The sequence below is a fragment of the Staurois parvus genome, unplaced genomic scaffold (assembly GCF_062004578.1).
Source record: "Staurois parvus isolate SC_StPar_1 unplaced genomic scaffold, SC_StPar_1.0 ptg000503l, whole genome shotgun sequence".
Taxonomy (NCBI): Eukaryota; Metazoa; Chordata; class Amphibia; order Anura; family Ranidae; genus Staurois; species Staurois parvus.
The window spans coordinates 1,913,595-1,933,991 of record NW_028318299.1 but is presented as its reverse complement, the minus strand read 5'-3'; the positions used below and the strand labels follow the sequence as shown (position 1 = coordinate 1,933,991).

Here is a 20,397-nt window from a genome sequence, read left to right as displayed (position 1 = left end):
ACACTGATCGGGAAGGCTCTGCTCAGCCATCCTGAGCAGTGTACCCAAACTGACATGGAGGAGGGCTGTTGGTAAACAATGCAGCCCTCCTCCTTGTCAGTGATCGCTGGTAATCACCAGGCACCGGCAGGTAATCACCGGCCACGATTGGAGCCGCGGGTAGGGGGGGGCGCATGCCTTGCCGGAAATGCAGAATCTCGTAGATATACGTGATCCTGCACACAGGGGCCGCCCTGCAACATTAAATTTACTGTGGGCAGTCCTAAAGCGGTTAAACTCTCCAGTATCTTCCCAACTATAGAAGTTACACTAACAGGTCTATAATTACTTGGGAAAGATTTTGACCCCTTTTTATATATAGGCACCACATTGGCCTTCCACCAATCCAGTGGTACTATGCCAGTCATTAAATAGTCCCTAAAAATTAGAAACAATGGCTTTGAAATGACAGAGCTCAATTCTTTATCAAAAAATAAAATACCCAGTGATGATTAAATACCACCAAAAGAAAGCTCTATTAACTTTTTTATGGTACAGTGTTGCATGACCGCGCAATTGCAATGCAATGTGCGACAACGCTGAAAGCTTTAATATATATGGAAATGAGGGTGTCCGTTGTCGGACTTTAAAATTTTACTCTTATGTACAGAGATCTGGATTGCTGAGCAGTGAACCATGAAATACAAGAAATGGAATAAACAGTGTCTATCATGTTATTAGATCATGACTTATATCTGATTCATGTCTGTTGGCTATTTCAGATGGGGCAAATAAATGTGGCAATTTGCTCTAGAGACAGTGAAGAGAATTATAAATGGCTGAAAGATTTCCTGGAGAAGAGAATGTGTAAGAGAACAAACATAGTGGTCCATACTGTGCACATAACCAACAACATTTCCACGTTCCAGAAAGAGGTCTCCGGGTATGACTTCGCCATCTTGTATCATACTAAAAAGCATGGGAGGATAAATATCACCAACGTGACCGGCTCCCTCTACGATGCGGAACTGAAATTTCTTCATGACCATTTTAGTAAGTAATAGGTGTTTTTTTCTTCTTGCATATTAAAGGATAGTTCCACTATTGATGAACCAACTTGATTTAATTGGAAAGTAATCAGTATATTATATCTTGCAAAAATTCTATAGTCTGTCCAATAAATAAAGTCCAAATTCATTATTTTGCATGGAGAGAAAAGGGTGTCTGCTGGGACAGAAAACAAAAAAATCTCTGCAATGAGGACATGGCCTGCAATGAAAGCACCGTTGTTTTGTACACAAGAATAGCTTAGAACCTCTGTTGGGTTTTGGATGGTAGTTGTGTCTATGTTGACACTATTTCCTTTCTTACTTAAAGTCTTAGTTCATGTTTTGAAAAAAAAAAACATGTTTTTGCAGTTCAAAAATATGCATTTTTTTTTCTTAGGAGCATACATATAGGCTGTAGGGACCTGGGTGGTAGACACCCTAGAAGGGAAGGCATGTAACAAGCAGTGGTTGAAATTGCAGGAATTGTTTGGTCAAAAGCATTCCAACATACAATACCAGAGTCTATGCAGCAACGTATAACTGGCAGCAACACTCACTGAAGATATGAGGTACTTGCAGAGAGCGATGCACAGAGACCGGCACACCCTGTTTCATTGGAAGGGGTCTCCTAGAAGTTCTGACAACAGTCCCTATGCTGTCCCTCCTCCTCTGGAACCTTTATTAGGCACACTCTCCCTGTCAACCAAGTTTCTGTCCCTAACCTAGCCACATGCAAAATGCATGCCAAAAGTACAATCCTGGCCAAAAGTTTTGAGAATGACACAGATATTAATTTTCACAAAGTCTACTGCTTACATGTTTTTAGATCTTTTTGTCAGATGTTACTATGGTATACTGAAGTATAATTACAAGCATTTCATACGTGTCAAAAGCTTTTATTGACATTTACATTAAGTTTATGCAAAGAGTAAATGTTTGCAGTGTTGTCCCTTCTTTTTCAAGACCCTTGAGATTTGCCCAGGCATGCTGTCAATCAACTTCTGGGCCACATCCTGACTGATGGAAGCCCATTCTTGCATAATCAATGCTTGAAGTTTGTCAGAATTTGCATTTTTTTTCTTTGTTCACCCGCCTTGAGGATTGGCCACAAGTTCAATCTGACAGCAGCTTGGAATAAACTTCCAGCAGAGGTAGGGAGCCAGTCAACAGTAAATAGCTTCAAACATGCGTGGGACAAGCATAGATCTATACTCAGACAAAAAGTTAACAACAAAACAAACAAAAAAAAACCAAAACAACCCCCCCCCCCCAAAAAAAAAGGGGCAGACTCGATAGACCACTCGGTCTTTTTCTGCCGTCTGGGGAGTTTCTTGGCCATGGACCCAAAATTTTGATATTCTGTTCCGCAAGCCACTTAGTAGTCACTTTTGCCATATGGCAAGGTGCTCCATCATGCTGGAAAAAGCATTGTTCATCACCAAACTGTTCTTGGATGGTTGGGAGAAGTTGCTCTCGGAGGATGTTTTTGGACCATTCTTTATTCATGGCTGTGTTATGAGTGAGCCCACTTCCCTGAAAGAGAAGTGACCCCATGCATGAATGGTCTCAGGATGCTTTGCTGTTGGCATGACACAGGACTGATGGTAGTGCTCACCTTTTCTTCTCTGGATAAGGTTTTTTCTGGATGCGTCAATCAATTGAAAAGGGGATTCATCAGAGAAAATGACTTTACCCCAGTCCTCAGCAGTCCGATCCCTGTACCTTTTGCAAAATATCAGTCTGTCCCTGCTGTTTTTTCCTAGAGAGAAGTGGCTTCTTTGCTGCTCTTCTTGACACCAGGCCATCCTCCAAAGGTCTTCTAATCACTGTGTGTGCAGATGCACTCACACCTTCCTGCTGCCATTCCTGAGCAAGCTCTGCACTGGTGGTACCCCAATCCTGCAGCTGAATCAAGAGACAGTCCTGGCGCTTGGTGAACTTTCCTGGGTGCCCTGAAGCCTTCTGATCTGATAAATGGTTGATTTAGGTGCAATCTTAGTAGCAATAATATCTTTGCCTGTGAATCTGTTTTTGTGCAAAGCAATGATAACTGCACGTGTTTCCTTGCAGGTAACCATAGTTAACAGAGGAAGAACAATGAACCACCCTCCTTTTAAAGTCTTCCCAGCCTGTTATTTTAACTCAATCAGCATGACAGAGTAATCTCCAGCCTTGTCCTCATCAACACTGATACCTGTTAACGAGAGAATCACTGACATGATGTGAGCTGGTTCTTTTGTGGCAGGACTGAAATGCAGTGGAAATTTTTTTTTGGGATTAAAGCGGGGGTTCCACCCAAAAGGGGAAGTTCCACTTTAAAGATTGGTCCCTCGCTCCCCATTAAGGATTGGCATCTTTGGGGAGTGGGGGGGGAAAAGGTACCCGAATTTGACAGGTACCCGCTCCCACTTCCGCTGCTATCTCCTAGGCGATCGGAAATGGAAGTTGTCCTCCTACCCTTCCTCCCTGAAGTCTTGTGGCCCAGGTCCCAGAAGGCAACAGGGCCATCCAGGAAGCGCAGCACTACTCGCGCATGTGCAGTGGGCACCGAGCTGTGAAGCCGAAAGCTGTCACAGCCAGGTGCACACACTGAAGATACCGGCGCCTGGAATACAGGCTGGCCAGTGAAATGGGTTGCGGCGGGAGCAACGCGGGATCTTGGAACATGTGAGTGGCTGTTTTTTAAAAGTTAGCAGGTACAGTTTTTGTAGCTGCTGACTTTTATTTTTTTACGGAGTGAGTGGAACTCCGCTTTAAGTTAATTTCCATGGCAAAGAGGGACTTTGCAATTAGTTGCAATTCATCTGATCACTCTTCATAACATTCTGGAGTATATGCAAATTGCCATCACATAAACTGAGGTAGCAAACAAAAGTTGTGAGAATTACACAAATATTAATTTTCACAACTTTTGCCCAGGGCTGCAGTGAAACTAAAAGGTTACAGATGTCATCCAGGTGACAGCATGCAATCAGACAACAGCCCACCCCATAACAAGTATGGAGGCCCAAGAGGAATGTGTATTCCTCCTTTCTCCATTCTTTCTACAGTGAGGCTGCAATAGCACCACCTGTGCAGGTTCAGACTGCACCCGTCTACATGCAGAGCATTTCACCTGCGATCAGTGGATCAGCCTTCTGCACACTGCTCCTTCAGCTGTCCAGCCCATACCTCTATACAGATGTTCTGCTTGAAAGCTGGAGGAAGTGTGAATGAATTATGAGAGAGCTCATCAGCACCCTCAAAGCTCATTAAGAACTACAAGATGTCTGTCATGGTGGAAGATGGGACTTGTAGTTTTCTCATTCAGTTACCTGTGAATGAATGATGTGACTGTGTGGCGGAAGATAGGTCCTCCGCTGGCTGTCATGGAGGGGCCTAGTAACATTTGTTATTCCCTAAATATGTGTAAAATATGTAACATGTTACTAAAGATGAACTTGTCTTTTAACTCTTTGAAAGTGTGTGGAAAAGTGAGGGAGAAAATGTCAGAGAAGTGATCTTTCCCATGGGACAAAGAAAATAGTAAAACCCTGATAAAGGTTCTCATTTTTAGCCATTCTATTCATAAAAGTGTAACACCCTGCAGTAATACTGGTTACAGGATGTTAAGGGAACTCAAGATGGCAGTCTTCTGCGGTTCAGTTATACAGACTATATTGAAGTAAAGCTTTGTTGGACTTGTATGCTGGTAGCAGGAGCTGGCTAAAGGGGCAGGAGCAGATATATTCAGAAGCTAGGGAACCAGAAGGCACGAAGTGGATGGTGAGAGCGGTAGAGCGGCTGTGTGTGGAGAAGACTGTGAGGGACTCTGAAGATCTGGCCAGGATCAGGCCACAGAGTAGAGAAGTGAGGAGGAATCACAGACCTCTGGCATCGCTAACAAGCAGGATGGATACTTCATCAGGCAGGCAGTTTGCACTGCTGTCATCTGCATCTCTCTTCAAATGAAGGAACCAAGGCAACACAGGGACCCCGTGCTGAGAGACTATCTGCTACATTACCGAGGCTACAGACCGGGTGAGAGGGTTCTATACACAGATCAGTAAAAGTTGCAAGTGACATTGTTAAGCTCAATTGCCTTCTTTTCAGTTCAATAAACTTTGTTTCACATCTATTCACACTGAGGCCTAGATTGTCTGGCCTATCTTGCACTATGGCCTACTGATTATTGAATTATTAACATCTTAAACCACAGGACTTTGCTACAATATACACACAATGCAGACAAAATCACATTAGTGTCTCAGTTCCATTCTGTTCTAATCCCCAAAGTAACTTTCTCATCACACTAGCTCACCACCCTTAATCAGGGATCAAACCCTGCTGAACTCTGCTTCCGCCCCTTTCTACAATCTAATTGAATCTTAGACCTCATTCTTTGTGTTAAAGAGATATCATCTAAATTCAACATCCCTTAAAGGAAGAGTTCTCTTTTCTCTGTGTTTACACTATCATGAGGAAAACTTGCTTTTACACAAGGAAAGATCTGAACTGTGCTTCAACTAGGGCCCCATCTTGCGCACAGAAGATTGGACACTTTTGTGCTAAAGAAAAACAAACAAAAGGGACATTGATGCATCTAACCAAAGAAGCCACTTACAGAGTTAACCCCAGCCACCATAACTAAGAAACCAAATGTGAGTTAGTCTGACAGTTTGATAGTTTCTTCCAGCTCACTTGAGAAGAAACGTCTCAGAAGCTGGGACTGATGTTTAAATTCTGATTTGCAGGACATGTAAGAATTGATTAAAGTAGTACTGTGTTGCAACATTTGGTTGAATCTTTTAGAGTATTGAACTTTTATTCTATGCACATATACTATTTTGTTGTGCTTGCAATTTTTACATTCTGATCTCAATATAACTAGAATATCAGTTCACTCGAAATTGTGTGTGTGTGTCTATTTTTATGGTTTAAAGCCAGGGGGTCCTCCGGGCCAAAGGTGCTGTCAGCAGGGATTGAGCTTCCAAAGCAGGCTCAGGTCAGACAGGGAACCCAATATACTCAGCGGCCCTTAAGTGGGTAGCGCTACAAAAGTTTGGATTGGAATTCTATATTACATCAGATACATGTATTTGGTGTGTCAAAAAAGACTTGTGCTGTGGAAGTTGTGCCCAAAAAAGAAACAATTTTGACAAAGCAATAGTCACCAGTATTGCAAATGGACTCCCTGTAGTTGATTATTTGCTATTACTGGCATACCATGCCTTGGTCTGCACTGTGTCTTTGTGTGGAGGCAGCCATCGTGATAGAGGAACCATGCCATCATGGTAGAGGAATCATGGTAGAGGAACTGTCTCGTATCATAGCTGCCTCACTGGCGACAGGTGATCTAATGATTGATGGAGTAATGATAAAGAAGCAGCATAAAACATGAAGAAAGTACATATTCAAAGAAAGGATGAAATAGAAGCAGGAAGATCCATGCACTGCAGGTCCTCAGGTACAGCTTCCTCTCTAGCAAGGAGAGCAGGGAGCAGGGATCCGTACAGTTTTGACATCACCAAATCTAATTTAAAATCTTTAGAGACAAGCATTTAGATGCAGTGTTGCCTTAGACCAAACTCAATGTCATCATCAGCCTTATGGCTTCTGTCAAAGGGTTGATTGTATCTGTAAGATTAGATGTCCAAGGCACCCCACCCTGTCCTTACATCAGATGTCAGGAGCCCCCCCATCATCAGAAGTCAAGAGTCCTCCACCCTCCCTTACATCACATTCCACCCCCCTTACCTTGTCCTGATTCTGGAAAGAAGCTGGGGACAGAGCTGGTAAGCAGAAAATGCAGGAGGAGGACCAGAGGAGAGCTGAGACAAGGGAAGGCAGAGACAAGAGGGTGCTGCGGCTGTACAGAGAGGCAGAGGGGTTCTGTCCTCATCACTGCTGCCGACTCCTGAGACAAGATAAGGACAGAGACAAGGGGGGTGCCACAGCTGCTGGAGAGGTTCAAGGGCCACATGAAATGGCCTGGTGGTCCAGATTTGGCCCATGGGTGTTGTGTTTGACACGTGTGCCTTAGTTCAAAGGTAGGCCACCTGTGAAAGGTGGAGATCTAATTGAGCAAAGGGCATCAGGGTGCGCATTTTTAATTATTCATTTATTTATTTAATAAAAATACATTTACTAGGAAAACACCAATAATAAGTAATTCCTGCAAACCAAAGCATCATGGCTGCAACATGTATACAGCCCAGGCCAGTGCATCTGCAGCTAAAGGGGGAGTGGTTGAGAAGTTTAAAAACTGCGGCTCAGGTGAGAGGTTTTACTGCCCCCAACTGCTAGTGTTAATGAGCCCTAATGCACAGATCGCTTTACAAAGTACCACCAAAGGCTTCATTTAGACTTGCAGTTTCGGGGCAGCTAAAGTGTGTGCTTGAGCTGTGTTTTTGGCCATCCTCCAACACCCCCCCCCACCCCGTAAGCAGCAATAGGCAGTGGACTGAGATGTTTACATGCCATGGCCACGATGCTTCGCACATGCAACAAAGTACACCTGACATGTAGTAATCGTCGGGTAGCAAGCCCACCGAATGCTACACATTCAAGTAAATGGTGAAGCACCACAAATGCCCCACAAGCATGTGGTTGTGCTGCAATTATTGGCAAAAATGGGATTAAAACAGGAAGTGAAGAAGGGTCACATTGCTTCCTCAGTGCTTGTCAGTAGCCTCTGGACTGCTGTCTGAATATGGATCAGCATTCAGAAGCAGGGGAGAGTCAGGCGCATGTCTAAATCAACCCAAAATTACCCCCTCTGTTCAATACAATTAACCCCCCCATAAGTCCATATTCCTCACATGAGACCTCAGATGCCTCAGTACAGAAAGTCTCCTCTTCCCTTGCAACCCCAGGGTAGAGAACTGCAAGTACAGAAGACGCTCACCTCCTCCCTGCACTCACTTACCAGATAGCATACTTTGTATATGTAGCATCCTCCAACAAAGATAGGGAGAGCATAAGTCAATTGGTAGTTAGGAGGGCTGAGCAGCAGCCTGGGCTTGATAGCTAGCAGGGTCAAATTTGGGCCAGGGCTGCAAGGCTCTGCAGGTCATTTCCCTCATACCTCCCCCTGACCTAAAAACTTGGAGGAGTCTGTAGAACTCCTGACTAATTTCAACTGGAAGCTAGGCTTGGGATCAGGACAGCCCTTAAGAGTGACAGAGCCTGCTCAGTAGCAGGAGAGTTCAGGTGGAAAATGGAGATGTAAGAGGCTGGAGAGCAGGAGCCTAGGATGGAGCCCAGTTGGGAAGGGGCCCAGTTGGGAAGGAGCTCACCTCCAGGCAGTGGAGCTGGAAAGGAGGAAAGCTCAGAACCTCAGCAGCCCCAGAGTGAGGACCACCTGTGCAGCAGGGAAGGAGTGGCCTAGCGAAAAGGCCTGGTAGCAGCCACTAACCCATCAGCTCTAAGACAGAGGACTGGGTGAGCAACCTACACCCACAGGAACAAAGCAACACAGTACAAATACCCTTTAAAGCGTGGCCACCTGTCCTGCAGGACTGAGTGTATAAACTATAGCCCTCTTATTGGGAGATTGCACCCCAAGTGAGACATGTAAGATTAACAAGGAATTTAGGGCTAGCTCACTTGTAGGCCCTCAGTCATGAGAGCCTAGTTTTAAGCTCTGGGAAATGTGATAAAACTGTGCACACCAGTACATCCAAGAAAAATAGTCCTTGAGCACAATCAAACTAAAGGATTGACTGTTCTGCCAGCTTAGTTGGGGCCCTTATGTTAGCGCACATTGAAAGGTGCAGTCCCTTTTAAATGTGGGGAAAAATATGATTCCCTTTAAGAGGCAATATGATTAGCACAGTTTTCCTTTAGTAGAGGTGAAGAGAGTGGCGCTGGCCACTTTAAGAGATTAAATTATAGAAAAGAGTCTCTTAGTGGTGGAATTGTGGGGTAATGGTCACTTCAAGAGGAGAGAGGAGGAATTAGCAGGTGTGCTTTCCTTTAAAGGATGAAGAAAATAAGTGACAGAATTCCCTTCCTTAGATAGGTTGAACATAAATTTATGCAGCTTCAGGGTTCTGCCTAGCAGGGAGTCAAGGGGTTAACTTAGTTCAGTCTCCTGCAGGTAGACCGTGATAGCAGTTGAAGGAAGGCAGTGCGCAGAGGTAAGGGGCACTGGCACATAAAAGCACTTATGGAACATGAATGGCAGCAACTGTTTGCAACAAAGAGTAACAACAGATGAAATGTTGAGCGAAGCAATGAACGTTCAGTGATGGGGGCTGCCTTTACTTTTGAAGATATGGTTGTGGTGACAGCGACTCTTACACTTCTGCAGCAGGCAGGTCTCCACAGGTCGACTTCCTACACTCGATGCTCAGCTTAACAGTGATGTCTGCGACTTCTCATCTTAACCCGTTATGGTCCAGGACCACATAGCTCAACACAGCTCTAAATCACCCGCTGCTTGCCCCAGCAAAGTCTCTCTCTAACTCTCCTTGTCTTCCAGGTCTTTTTCTTTTATATCCTCCCACCACCTGGTAAATGTTCATGGACTGTGTGGTTTAGTTGCAACTTGTCTGTGAAGAAAGTTTTGCTTTCAGCATACGAATCCCAGCAGCCTCTGCAAAACTAAAGTGTTACTAAACCCAGGACCCTGCATTCACTATATCCGCTCTCCCCGGACCCTGCATTCACTATATCCGCTCTCCCCGGATCCTACATTCACTATATCCACTCTCCCCGGACCCCGCATTCACTATATCCACTCTCCCCGGACCCCGCATTCACTATATCCGCTCTCCCCGGATCCTACATTCACTATATCCACTCTCCCCGGACCCCGCATTCACTATATCCACTCTCCCCGGACCCCGCATTCACTATATCCGCTCTCCCCGGACCCCGCATTCACTATATCCGCTCTCCCCTGACCCCGCATTCACTATATCCGCTCTCCCCGGACCCCGCATTCACTATATCCGCTCTCCCCGGACCCCGCATTCACTATATCCGCTCTCCCCGGACCCTGCATTCACTATATCCGCTCTCCCCGGACCCTGCATTCACTATATCCGCTCTCATCGGACCCTGCATCCACTCTATCCGCTCTCCCCGGATCCTGCATTCACTATATCCGCTCTCCCCGGACCCCGCATTCACTATATCTGCTCTCCCTGGACCCTGCATTCACTATATCCGCTCTCCCCGGACCCTGCATTCACTCTATCCGCTCTCCCCGGACCCCGCATTCACTATATCCGCTCTCCCCGGACCCTGCATTCACTATATCTGCTCTCCCCGGATCCCGCATTCACTATATCCGCTCTCCTCGGACCCCGCATTCACTATATCCGCTCTCCCCAGACCCCGCATTCACTATATCCGGTCTACCCGGACCCCACATTCACTATATCCGCTCTCCCCGGACCCTGAATTCACTATATCCACTCTCCTCAGACCCTGCATTCACTATATCCGCTCTCCCCGGACCCCGCATTCACTATATCCTCTCTCCCCGGACCCCGCATTCACTATATCCGCTCTCCCCGGACCCCGCATTCACTATATCCGCTCCCCCTGGACCCCGCATTCACTATATCCGCTCTCCCCGGACCCCGCATTCACTATATCCGCTCTCCCCGGACCCCACATTCATTATATCCGCTCTCTCCGGACCCCGCATTCACTATATCCGCTCTCCCCGGACCCTGCATTCACTATATCCGCTCTCCCCGGACCCTGCATTCACTATATCCGCTTTCCCCGGACCCCGCATTCACTATATCCGCTCTCTCCGGACCCCGCATTCACTATATCCGCTCTCCCCGGACCCCGCATTCACTATATCTGCTCTCCCCGGACCCCGCATTCACTATATCTGCTCTCCCCGGACCCCGCTTTCACTATATCTGGTCTCCCACAGTACTCAGAACATGGAAATGCAATTATTTTAGTAAATATAAACTGCTAAATACATTTTCTCATCAGAAGTTAAAGCAGTCTTGTGACTTCTATCAGTGTCCAGCACAGCACTGGTTAAATCTTTTAGGAGGACTTTTCTTTCTGCTTTAGGAGGATGCAGAACCCCTGACCTCTGTCTGGACAGTGCTGATTGGCCCAGTGCTGATCATATGCACCATCCCAAGAAAAAAAAAAAAAACCTCTCTAGCAATACACACCAAACAGAGCATGTGCAGAGTGATTCCACACAATGTGTCTTATCAGGAGGAGGATAGCAGAAGAAGAGGAGTATCAGAGAAGACAGGCTCAAACACTGTTTTTACACAATGCAGAGGATTAACCCCTTAGGTTCTGCAATGAGTATAACAAGCACGCTTTACTGCATCTACAGACTGTACTGTTGTGGATTTAGTAACACTTTAAGGCTGAGAAGAACAGTATTGCCTAATGCAGCCATATTGTGGTTAAATACAAATCTACATTACAGTAAAAAAGCACAGAGTTAGAAGGACAGTGGTAGAAAAAAAGTCTGAGACCTGGCACTGCGTGTGACCGCAGGCTCAGTTGAGTATTTGGGGCTTTGGTGCAGTTTTGATTTTGTTTTTTATTTGTGCTGTCAATAGATGGGGATGGAGGGTATAAGCTTTAAACAGGGCTGTATTTAAGAGGTGACCAGCCACCACTCCAAATTCACCCCCATGTGCAGCTGAATAATGGAAAATCCTTTTCCTTCAAGGAAAGAAGAATGTTGTTGTTGTGATTGACGATCTGGAGAAAAGTGATGACAATGAGAGGAACAGAATTAGAGAGGCTCAACCAGACCTGAGCAAATATGCCCGGGAGTTATTCCTCTTCACCAAGAAAGATAAAAATTACACTGCAAACCATTTGAACGAAATAGTAGATGGAAAAGTGAAAAAGGACCTGAAATATTTAAAGAAGTGCATCAAGAAAGCAAAACGTATGTAAAATTATACACAATGCCCGCCTCTACAAAGTACACATACTATATATTGTACACATACTGTATGTATGCACTACAAATGAACAATTCACATAATTCAACTCAGTTATTTTCATTTCAGGAACAAAAAGATCCAGATTGTGGAAAAGGTAATGTTAACTGAGTGTCAGTATGGAGTGAGTCTCATTATTAGCTGTCACACCTTGGTGACCTGACATTTCTTGACTACAGTTAAAGCCCAACTCATATTTAATAAAAAAAACTTTAAATAATAGTCAGTTAACCTCCCTGGCGGTATGATTATGTCAGGAATTTTGTGCTGAAAGCGGTACCATTTTTTTGCATGGAAATATGTAGTTTTTAATTGTAGGCTGTAATTTTTAGGAATAACTCACTGAAATCTATCCGAAAAAGAGTCTATTAAACATTCCGGATATGATAAAACTTGAAACACAAAATCATAAATTATAATTTAATAAATAATCATAAAAAATAATAATATAATAATAATAAATTTAATTCAATATTATAATCAAACCAAAAACACTGAAATTTGAACTACAGAGGCAAATTTGCACATCGCTGAGCAAAGTCGCAAAATCGTTTTCAGTGTCTGATGACGAATTTCCCCACAAATCATTATCACTCAATTCTGCAAGTGGTTCTGATTTACTATCGCTGTTCTAAAACCGCTTTTGACGTAAAGGGACGCTTTTTGGCCGCCATGGACTTTTCTATGTTTCCAGGCAGAAAGAACAGTCAAAATGCAGGCAGGGCGCCGGACAAAGCACTCGGGACAAAATGTATGTGAAATGCAGTGGAAAAGCAATGACAGCAAAAATGTCATTTTTTAAAAATTTCAAATTTCCCGCCGGTTCCGCCGCCCGAACGTTCCGACGTCACAGGGACCGGAACACGGAAGCCAGATGCCGGCATCGGCCGGAGGAGATGGACGGGGACGCTGCAGGGGACCCATCGTGGGAGCGAAGGACAAGGTAAGTGCTGCAGGGACCCCCAGAGAACGCCGCATGGTAAGCCCGAGTGTAGCTCGGGGTTACCGTTCTTGGTATAGAAATTCTACCCCGAGCTACACTCGGGAATACCGCCAAGGAGGTTAAAGTAAAAACAAAAATTCAGCTCAGGCTACAGTGCTCACCCTATCTATTCTGCATTCATTCTTTTCCAATGATAAATGTTCACACAGGATGTTGGGTTCTCAGGCCACCCTCATGAAGTCTGTTTCTGATTGTTTGGTCAGAGACATTCACACCAGTGGCCTGCTGGAGGTCATTTTGTAGGGCTCTGGCAGGGCTCATCCTATTCCTCCTTGCACAAAGGAGCATATACCGGTCCTGCTGATGGGTTAAGGACCTTCTACGGTCCTGTCCAGCTCTCCTAGAGGAACTGCCTGTCTCCTGGAATCTCCTCCATGCTCTTGTCTCCTGGAATCTCCTCCATGCTCTTGTCTCCTGGAATCTCCTCCATGCTCTTGAGACTGTGCTGGGAGACACAGCAAACCTTCTGGCAATGACAGGTATTGATGGACCATCCTGGAGGAGTTGGACTGCCTGTGCAACCTCTGTAGGGTCCAGGTATGGCCTCATGCTACCAGTAGTGACACTGACCCTAGCCAAATGCAAAACTAGTGAAAAACAGTCAAAAAAAGAGGAGTAGGGAAAACATGTCAGTGGCCTCCACCTGTAAAACCATTCCTGTTTTGGGGGTCATCTCATTGTTGCCCATCTAGTGCACCTGTTGTTAATTTAATTACCACCAAAGTAGCTGAAACTGATTAACGCCCCCCTCTGCTGTTTAACTGACCAGATCAATACCCCAGGAGTGTCATGGACGTGATGCTAGACTCTGATTAAAAAATTTTTTTAATCATTTTTTTGAGCAATGTAATTCTATCAGGTTCTTACCTACCCATGAGGAAGCACACCTTGTCAGGTTTTATCAGCAGCTGAAGTATCAATAATAACCTCCTTGCTAGAGAACCAATGGATATAGAGCAGGGGTGGGCAAACTTTTTGACTTGAGGGCCGCAATGGGTTCATATATTGGACCCAGGGGCCGGACCAAGAGTAGATGAATGATGTGTATGTGTCATCCATAGTAAGTATAGTAATATTCCCCCATAGTAAGCATAGTAATTAATCCCCCATATAGTAATTCATCCCCCATAGTAATTCATCCCCCATATAGTAATTCATCCCCCATAGTAATTCATCCCCCATAGTAATTCATCCCCCATATAGTAATTCGTCCCCCATAGTAATTCATCCCCCATATAGCAATTCATCCCCCATATAGCAATTCATCCCCCATAGTAATTCATCCCCCATAGTAATTCATCCCCCCATATAGTAATTCATCCCCCATATAGTAATTCATCCCCCATATAGTAATTCATCCCCCATAGTAATTCATCCCCCATAGTAATTCATCCCCCACATAGTAATTATTCCCCATATAGTAATTCACCCCCCATAGTAATTCATCCCCCATATAGTAATTCATCCCCCATATAGTAATTCATCCCCCATATTAATTCATCCCCCATATAGTAATTCATCCCCCATAGTAATTCATCCCCCATAGTAATTCATCCCCCATATAGTAATTCATCCCCCATATAGTAATTCATCCCCCATAGTAATTCATCCCCCATAGTAATTCATCCCCCATATAGTAATTCATCCCCCATATAGTAATTCATCCCCCATAGTAATTCATCCCCCATATAGTAATTCATCTCCCATATAGTAATTCATCTCCCATATAGTAATTCATCCCCCATAGTAATTCATCCCCCATATTAAGTCCCCAAGTCCCCCCTGTGTCAATTCACTTACCTTTGCTCCGCGCGTTCCTCTTGTTCCTCTTGTTCCCGCGCCGTTCCGGTGTAGCATGAAAATCTGTCTCCTATGAGGATCTGTCCCCCTCGACGTATCTGCGCATGTGCCAGTTTCAGGCATTAGCAGCCGATCTGCGATCTCCGGCACATGCGCAGATACGTCGAGGGGGGACAGATCCTCATAGGAAACAGGGCGGACAGTGAGAGGAGCCTAGCGGGAGCCTAGCTCCGCGGGCCGGATTAAAAGGTCCACTGAACCGTATACGGCCCGCGGGCCGTAGTTTGCCCATTGCTGATATAGAGTCACTTGTGAGCCACTGGAGTTTGTTTCCTATATTCAAATATTAATAGATCGCAGGCTCCCTTTCACATCCTCATATATATGTGCAATTAAGGGACAAAGGTTATATTATTAGGGTGCCGCGCTCTAATATTGTATAAACCTGATTATTATATATAAATAATAAAATTAATAAACCTGGTGATTGAATTCTTCATGGTCATTATTAGACAAGTGCATAAAATATCAAAACGTGATAACCAGTGAATAATCATTCAATTATAAATACTATGAAAAAAATCCAAAAATAATTTTTTGCAATGTGTCCATTAAATTTAAATCAAAATAAATAAAGGAAATACTGCGAAAAACAAAAAGTGTTAGAAAAGTCTCCAAATAATGTGAAACAAAAAAAGAATTATTAATATGAAAAAGTATATCCAAATGATAGTGAAAAAATAATAATGAAATGTTATTGGAATTATATATGAAAACTCCTGTGAGTGTTCCAAAATGCAATATTCTCCTAGATTGTAAACTCGACTCCTAGATTGTAAACTGGAAAGAGCAGGGCCCTCGATCCCCTCATGTTTTGCATTGTATTGGTATTGTTCTGTCACATGTTCTGTCCCCCTTTGTAATGTACAGCGCTGAGCCAACTATTGGCGCTTTATAAATACTATATAATAATAATAATAATAATTACTGCTTGCCGCTATAGCCGCTGGTAATAATCACACATAAAATCTGACATGCTAGTTGTGCTCAAGTTGATCCATTGATTGACTTGAGTACAACCAGTATGTCGGATTTTTAAGCAGCCTGCCCATAAATGGTTCGAATCTCAGCCGATCTCTGCTGAACTGGCTGTGCTTCAAACTATCTATGGCCGACTTTAATATTCAGTGTCTTGGGAATAGGAAACATAATTAAAAAAAAAACAAACCTATCAACTGTAAGCTCCATTTGAAAGATTAACTGCTTTTCCCACAAATTAAACTATTGGCAACCGTGGTCCCCCCACAGCTCTCACTGGTTCTTGCCATTAGCCTCCTTGGCGCTTTATACAGTCAGGTCCATAAATATTGGGACATCGACACAATTCTAACATTTTTGGCTCTATACACCACCACAATGGATTTGAAATGAAACAAACAAGATGTGCTTTAACTGCAGACTGTCAGCTTTAATTTGAGGGTATTTACATCCAAATCAGGTGAACGGTGTAGGAATTACAACAGTTTGCATATGTGCCTCCCACTTGTTAAGGGACCAAAAGTAATGGGACAGAATAATAATCATAAATCAAACTTTCACTTTTCAATACTTGGTTGCAAATCCTTTGCAGTCAATTACAGCCTGAAGTGTGGAACGCATAGACATCACCAGACGCTGGGTTTCATCCCTGGAGATGCTCTGCCAGGCCTCTACTGCAACTGTCTTCAGTTCCTGCTTGTTCTTGGGGCATTTTCCCTTCAGTTTTGTCTTCAGCAAGTGAAATGCTCAATCGGATTCAGGTCAGGTGATTGACTTGGCCATTGCATAACATTCCACTTCTTTCCCTTAAAAAACTCTTTGGTTGCTTTTGCAGTCTGCTTTGGGTCATTGTCCATCTGCACTGTGAAGCGGCGTCCAATGAGTTGTGAAGCATTTGGCTGAATATGAGCAGATAATATTCCCGAAACACTTCAGAATTCATCCGGCTGCTTTTGTCAGCAGTCACATCATCAATAAATACAAGAGAACCAGTTCCATTGGCAGCCATACATGCCCACGCCATGACACTACCACCACCATGATCACTGATGAGGTGGTATGCTTAGGACCATGAGCAGTTCCTTCTCCATACTCTTCTCTTCCCATCACTCTGGTACAAGTTGATGTCGGTCTCATTTGTCCATAGGATGTTGTTCCAGAACTGTGAAGGCTTTTTTAGATGTCGTTTGGCAAACTCTAATCTGGCCTTCCTGTTTTTGAGGCTCACCAATGGTTTCCATCTTGTGGTGAACCCTCTGTATTCACTCTGGTGAAGGCTTCTCTTGATTGTTGACTTTGACACACATACACCTACCTCCTGGAGAGTGTTCTTGATCTGGCCAACTGTTGTGAAGGGTGTTTTCTTCACCAGGGAAAGAATTCTTCGCTCATCCACCACAGTTGTTTTCCGTGGTTTTCCGGGTCTTTTGGTGTTGCTGAGCTCACCGGTGCGTTCCTTCTTTTTAAGAATGTTCCAAACAGTTGTTTTGGCCACGCCTAATGTTTTTGCTATCTATATGATGGGTTTGTTTTGTTTTTTTCAGCCTAATGATGGCTTCACTGATAGTGACAGCTCTTTGGATCTCATCTTGGGAGTTGACAGCAACAGATTCCAAATGCAAATAGCACACTTGAAATGAACTCTGGACCTTTTATCTGCTCATTGTAATTGGGATAATGAGGGAATAACACACACCTGGCCATGGAACAGCTGAGAAGCCAATTGTCCCATTACTTTTGGTCCCTTAACAAGTGGGAGGCACATATCCAAACTGTTGTAATTCCTACACCGTTCACCTGATTTGGATGTAAATACCCTCAAATCAAAGCTGACAGTCTGCAGTTAAAGCACATCTTGTTTGTTTCATTTCAAATTCATTGTGGTGGTGTATAGAGCCAAAAATGTTAGAATTGTGTTGATGTCCCAATATTTATGGACCTGACTGTAAATACTGTATAATAATAATAATACTCTCCTTCTAATCAGCCTAAAGCTGATATGCTGCAATATGATCCTCTGTAATGCGACCAGCTGTTGGTTGTATAGCCGTGCAGATCACTCCCTTCTCAGTCTCCTCTATCCAGTTTTCTATAAATCCTCATAGTAGCCAGAGAGAAAAGAGAAAGTACATAGTGTCTTATCTTTGATAAAAATATTGTAATTTATTATGTACCCATAATGCACTCACATAATTAAAAACAGTTAGCGCTTTTGTGTAAATACCACTGTGTGCGGTTATAATCAGACTCTGTCGGATACTTGGTGACGTCACTGCCCCTCCCCAACGCGTATCGCTGCAGGGACTCGTAGCTTCGTCTGGGGGATATAGTAAAAAACAATCACCAGGTTTATTAATTTTATTATTTATATATAATAATCAGGTTTATACAATATTAGAGCGCGGCACCCTAATAATATAACCTTTACCTCCTTGCTAGAGCTTTAGCAAAGATCTTAATATCGGTATTGAGTAAGGAGATGGGCCTATAATTGTTGGTGAGGGAAATATCCGTTTCTGGGTTGGGGATAGTGACAGTAACAGCTTGGAACATTTCTTTAGGGAAAAAAAAAAACTGAGGATGCAGTTAGATTGAAGATAGACACTAAATAAAGTGCAACTAATTCAATAAGAGTATTGTACTAATCATCTGAGAAACCCTTACAGCCTGGGGACGTATGGTTTGGTAGTGATGTAATGACAGATTGTATTTCCTGTGCTGTAAGTGGTTGAAATAATTGCTCAAGCTGTGCAGAGTTTAGTGTTGGAGGGCTTTAAGAGGGCTTCAATAACAGGGGTAGTTGGTTGCAAGGTAGATGGGTCATTTTTTAGGTCATGCAATGACTGCTAATAATCTTTAAAGGGATTAGCAATATCTTGAGGATTTACTAGGTTTTTTCCAGCGGTGGGATATTGTACGGTTGATATTTTTCTTTGGCTTCTTTGGTTTTAATTCTTCTAGCTGGCACAGTGTCCGTTTTTTACTAAAACCATAGAACTTAGCCATGACATGTTTCAGGTTGATTTCATATTAATACAGTAATAGGTTTCTTAGCTGGTTTCTATCTTTCCTACTGGATAATTGAGCAGTAGGGTTAGTTTTTTTGTTTGTTCCGCCTTGATTATAATTGAATCTAAAATATTATCAATCTGCCAGATCTTTACTGGCTGTATTCCCGTACTGGCCACTCCCCTTGATGCGTTTTGCCCCGCTCACCAGGGCTTGGTCACAGAAGTCACCTCACTAATCCTACTAAGTCACCGGTCACACCGCTGCCATGTAAAATCGCACGATTTGAGTGCAATTTCAGGTGCAATTTATGAAGACTTTATTGCGACTTCTGAAGATTTTCAACAATTTCTTGCGATTTGCAGTGCGATTTCCATTATATTCTGTCTGTGAAATCACAATAAACTGCAGACAAAGTCATGCAAGAACTACTTTAGAAATCGCGCCGCAGCAAATTGCACAAGTTAAGACGCCGATATTCACATTCATTAGATGCGATTTCAGGTACGATTTCAATTTGCAAATCGCACCTGAAATTGCACCTGTATGACCGGGCGCAAAGGATGAGTGACACCATGGAAAAAGATAGGTATTTCTCTGCCATGTATAGGAGATAGTCAGTTGCCAGTAACAGGATTGCAGTGTGCCATGGCTTTTTGTTTATTTTTACACTCAGCTAGGATTCCAAATGCATTCTAATTTATGATAGATGTAACACGCTGATTTTCTGTTCTACAGGATCAAAAAGAAGTTAAGAAGAAACGGTCACAGATGATTAACTGAAAATAAAACTATAATTATGCATTACTGTGCCTTTCAATTATATCTAGATGAAAAAGAATTCTATTGCCGGCCATACACGGGTTGAATTCCAAACAAATTTTCTTTAGAAAATTGGAAATTTTGTACATTTTGTAATCCGAGTTTTTAAATTTTTTAAAAAATTTCTTACATGCCCGATCACTCAAATTCAATGGCCACTCACAAATCAGCCGTTGCTGTTGCCCACTAATGTGTATGGCCGGCTTAAGCAAATCATTCCCTATTATAATATTACACCCTAATACTCTGGGCACTCAGAATGTATCTCGTTTATAAAATCTTTAGTAATGTCTTGGTATACATATGTAACCAACTTTATGTGGCCTCCTGAATAAAAACGTCTGTGTACCAATAAATATTTGAAATATTGAATGGAAAATAATCAGTAAGCCATTCCTTTCAATGGGATTTTCACATTCTCACAAGTATGCATGAACTTAAAGTGTTACTAAACCCCCAACAGTCCAATCAGTCTGTAGATGCAGTAAAGCGTGCTTGTTATACTCACTGTGGAACCCAAGGGGTTAATCCTCCGCATTGTGTAAAAAGCCTGTTTGATCCTGTCTTCTCAGATCCTCCTCTTCTTCCAGTGCCCCCCTCTTATCTCCTGATAAGACATATTGTGTGGAGACACTTTGCATGTGCTCAGTTAGGTGTGTATTGCTAGAGAGGTTTTTTGTTTTCTTGGGAGAGTGCATGTGATCAGCACAGGTCCAAACAGCACTGTCCAGACAGAGGTCAGAGGTCAGAGGTTCTTCATCCT

At 43.4% G+C, this 20,397-nt stretch overlaps 1 long non-coding RNA gene across 1 annotated transcript; it reads left to right on the top strand.

Annotated features, from left to right (window-relative positions):
* Positions 1–11,687: 11,687 nt before the first annotated feature.
* LOC149451988 (uncharacterized) lies at positions 11,688–19,990 on the top strand. Its single transcript, XR_016314955.1, has 3 exons — positions 11,688–11,907; positions 12,032–12,059; positions 19,551–19,990. It is a non-coding gene; the product is annotated as an uncharacterized LOC149451988 (long non-coding RNA).
* Positions 19,991–20,397: the final 407 nt, after the last annotated feature.